We start from the raw sequence: 4,637 nt of genomic DNA, 5'->3' as shown, positions 1-4,637 counted from the left end.
TTGTGAAGGTTGCCGGAGGCGAATCTACCATTTGTGACTCAAGTCTCTGTCCCTTCATTCCACGCCCAGCAGAGTCCCGGGCAGGGGCTCCTTGGCAATGCGCACCCAGACACATGGGATGAGTATGCGTGGGCCAAGGGCTGCGGAGGAGGAGGAAAAGGATGTAAGAGCACAGCAGCCCCGAAGCGGCTCCCGACCGGGATCTCTGCCCCGTGGCTCTCTGCTGAGGCTGGTACCCTCCCCCGGTGGGCACGATGATTGTCGTGAAACAAATGATCTGACTCCACATGTGCTTAGTGGCCCCATGGGGACACACTGACCTGGTCTACAGTCAGGACTACGTGGAGGTGCACAGGCTCTCTGGATGCCACTCGTGGTGGTTATGTGCACGAATCCTAAAACCATCGTGAGTTCCAGTGCTAGCTGGGGGTTCTGGGGCATCTGCTTATCCTCCGTGTCCCTCAGATTCCTCCTCGGTCAAATGAGAACAGTAAATGTAACACACTTCATAATACTAATGGAAGAACAACACCATGGGTGTTCTTAGGATTGAGTGAGTTAATAAACAGAGGGCTTAGAACATGGTAACGCGTCCATGAATGCTAAATGGTCACCATTCTCTTGGAGCTGACCTCGTCATAGCCACCAAGGTGGGACCCCAGATCCGCCTCTGGGACTCACACCATGCGGGCTTGCATTCTTCCTCTTTTTTTTTTTTTTAAGATTTATTTTATTTATTTGAAAGTCAGAGTTACACAGAGAGGTGGAGACAGAGAGAGAGGTCTTCCTTCTGCTGGTTCACTCCCCAGATGGCCGCAATGGCCAGAGCTGCAGCAATCCAAAGCCAGGAGCTTCTTCTGGGTCTCCCACGTGAGTGCAGGGACCCAAGGACTTGGGCCATCTTCTACTGCAATCCCAGGCCACAGCAGAGAGCTGGATTGGAAGAGGAGCAGCCGGAACTAGAGCCGGTGCCTATATGGAATGCCTGCACTTCAGGCCAGGGCTTTAACCCACTGTACCACAGAGCCAGCCCCCAACCTCTCCTTGAAGCTTAATTTTTCCTGGTCCCACCTGCAGTCTTGCTGTGAGTGCCAAGCCTGCGTAAGCTTGCTGCAGTCGGTGTTTGTCACCTGCAACCCAGAGGCGTAATACCTCGGGGAGAAAAAGACCCGCATGAAACAACACTGGATAATACAGAGGGACTTTCGATGAAGTGTGAGATTGCTGGGTGGAGAGAGACCGTAAATGCCACAGACAGAACCTGATCAGAGCGGAGGGAAACTGTGTTTGAAACCACAAGTTGTTAAGCCAGTGAAACGCAGCTCGCTGCTCAGTGGGAGCTCATTCCCTGGTCTGAGAAAACAGACGCTAGGATCAGGACCAGCAGGTACGAGTGCGAGGCGGGGTGGGGGGGGGGGCACCTGTGTCTCATCATCTTCTGGACTGGCACCTGGGTCTCTATCACTGGCAACTCCTGCCTCGCTCTAGGAGAACGAGTGTCCCTGGAAAGGTAACCAAGGAGCCTACCTCAGCCTACTGAGAATCTCCACTTCTAGCTCCCAGCCCGGTCTACAGATGGGGCGGGGTGGGGGAGGAGGGCTGGGGAAAGACCTCAGGAGGCCAGGCCAGGCACCGCGGGGCCGCTCTGCCTTCAGAACCACCGGTCTCATCACTGGATGTTTATGGAGAGAGCAGCGGCCCTTAAGGAACTGGAGAGAATGTTCCGATTGTTTATGCAATGATTGCAGCTGTTCCCTTTGCCAAGGACAAAGCTGCTCTGCTGGCTCCAAGGTGAAAGTGAGGGGGCAGGGCCTGGCTTTTGGCTCCCACAGAGGCTTGGTTGGTCATTCTGTGATTTTGTTGCTCATTAGAGTCACCTGGAGGTTTTAACAGTTTTTTTTTTTTTTTTTTTTAAGATTTATTTATTGTATTTGAAAGGCAGAGTTACAGGGAGGGAGAGGCAGATACACACACACATACACACACACACACACGACATACAGAGCTTTCCATTCTCTGGTCCACTCCCCAAATGGCAGCAACTGCCAGGGCTGGGCCAGGCCAAAGCCAGGAGCCAAGAGCTACTTCCCGGTCTCCCACATGGGTGCAGGGGCCCGAGGATTTGGGCCATCTTCTACTGCTTTCCCAGGTGTACTAGCAGGGAGCTGAATCTAAAGTGGAGCCGCCAGGACTTGAATCAGTGCCCACATGAGATCCTGGCACTGCAGGTAGCTTAATCCGCTATGCCACTAAAAAGTCTCAATACCCAAGTCCCACCTCAGACGGATGAGAGAGAATGTCTGCGGTGGTGGGCGAGCATTGGAAGTGTTTCAGGGTCCATGGGTGTTCCAGTGTGTGGCTGTTCGGGAACTACTGTCCTAAACACTTCGGATCTGAGTGCCTTGGGTGACACACAGCAGGCCAGCGACAAACCGGCTTCTGCCCCCAGACACTGTGTTTAGCTTTAGAAATGTCATTTTGGAAACTGTCCTGCAGTAAAATTTGCTTTCTGTTAATGTACATTTCTATGAATGTTTTGCTGAGCTATAATTCTCATACTCTGAAATCCACTCTTTTATTAAAGTGTCCAATTCAGTGGCTTTTAGTTTATTCACAAAATTGTGCAGCCATTGCCAGTTCCAGTGGTTTCACATCTCATTTGAGGACATTTTCTTCATCTCCCAAAAATACCGCATTGCCCCATTTCCCCCTCCCCTCACCCCAGGCACATGTGACTCTTTTCTCTGTCTCTGTGGATTTGCCTACTCTTGGTATGAAATAAATGAATCACGCCACATGCAGGCTTTTGTGTCATGCTTATTTCATGTGGCAGATTTTCAAGATTCCTCCACTTGTAGCATGTAGTAGTGCTCCATCCCTTTTTCACGGCTGAATAATATTCCTCTGTATGGATATACCACATTTTGTTTATCCATTCATCATTGATGGACATTGGAATTGTTTTTGTTTTTTGCTTATCACGAATAATGCTGCTATAAACCTTTGCATACAAGTTTTTGTTTGAATCCGTGTTTTCATTCTCTTGGATATTATCTAGGCGTGGAATTACTGGATCATACAGAGCCTCCACGCGTAAGTTTCTGAGGAATTGCTGGACTGTTTTCCAAAGTGGTTGCTCCGTTTCCAATTCCACGTGCTTTCCGGTTTCTCCTCACCCTTGCCAGTGCTTGTTGTTAGCTGTTTTTGGTTGTAGCCATCCCAGTGAGGGGGGTGGGGGCATGAATTGCGACACATACATAGATTTCTGTAGCTCCCAGTATAATCAGGACCCGGAACTGCTCCAGGACCACAGACAACGCCTCAGCGCTCGACCTTTATTGCCGCCTCGCCCTCATCCCCCACCCTGGGAACCACCAATCTGATTCTGTATTCTCAGCAGCAGCACAGGTGAGTTCCGGCCGTTTCACGGCGTTGCCAGAATTCAATATTCTTGGTGGTTTTCGATTTCAGTGATTCCAATAGGTGTTGGTGCCATCTTGACGTGGCCGGTCCCCGAGGACAAGTGACACACACAGCTCATGCTGCACCTATTTGCCATCCTCACCTCCTTGGGGTGAAGCATCTGTTCACGTCTTCTGCTCGCGTTCTAGTCAAGTGGCCTGTTTTTGCGTTGTTTGGCTGTGAGAGTTCGTGATATGCTGGATACAAATCCTGGGCCGGGCATGTGACTTGTCAATGCTTTTCTCTAAATCTCTTTCTTATATGCACTGCTTCCCATGCCTGTGTCTGATGGGAGCAAGCAATGGGGTTATTTATTGAGCACCTACTGTATGCTGGACATTGAGCAGGAGGAACAGGGGGTGAGTGAGCCCAGTCCCTGTGCTCACGGACGCCCTCCTGGGGGTGGAGGGGCGCAGCTTGGGCACCGCTGTCCACATTGCGAGCGGCAGTGACTGAGCCACAGTGAGGGAGGTGAGGACACGTAGAGGGGTTCAAAGTGAGGACTTCGAAATGAGGCTGTCCGGTCTCAGCTACCACTCGCCAGTGGTGGGACCTTGGCCCCGTTACTAACATTCTCGACCCAGGTTTCTTCATTTGCAGAACTGGAGCTGTCATCACACCCACAGCAAGGTTGGGAGTGCACAATGACACGGTGCAGGTGGCACATAATACCCTCTTCCTAAATATTAGTGATTACCACTTCTTTCTGAGCAACGTCGTTCTGCTGCAGTCAGGGGAAGCTGCCTGGAGGAGGTGTTCTGGCTGAGCCGCAAGGACTGGAAGGACTTTCAGGAGCTGAGTTAAAGAGCCACCTCCTTTGCCTCGCGTCGTATATTCTTACCCAGAGAAGAGTTTCCTCTCTCTTCCTTGCTCCACCCTCCCCCTCTTCGTCCTGTGCTCTTGGCTCACGCACTCCCTTCCTGTTCATCAGCCAGAGGCCTCGACGGTCCCGCTGGAGACCTTGGCCTTAGGAGGTCACTGGCCTCGGGGCTGTGGAGCGGGGCTCCGTGGCTGCAGAGTGATCTCTGCTCCCTGGGTAGGGACTCGGCTCCCCAGTCCCAAGGGGAGCAGGTCGCTGTCCTGGGAATTCCTCCCTGTGGCCTGGGGCCAGCGCTCAGAGAGAGCTGGAGCTAGCGCGGGTCACTTCCAGGGTAAATGACTGTGCAGTTTTCTGT

This window comes from Oryctolagus cuniculus, chromosome 17 (genome assembly GCF_051225735.1).
Source record: "Oryctolagus cuniculus isolate XC-2025 breed Fujian yellow rabbit chromosome 17, ASM5122573v1, whole genome shotgun sequence".
NCBI lineage: Eukaryota > Metazoa > Chordata > Mammalia > Lagomorpha > Leporidae > Oryctolagus > Oryctolagus cuniculus.
This window is presented reverse-complemented; position numbering follows the sequence as displayed.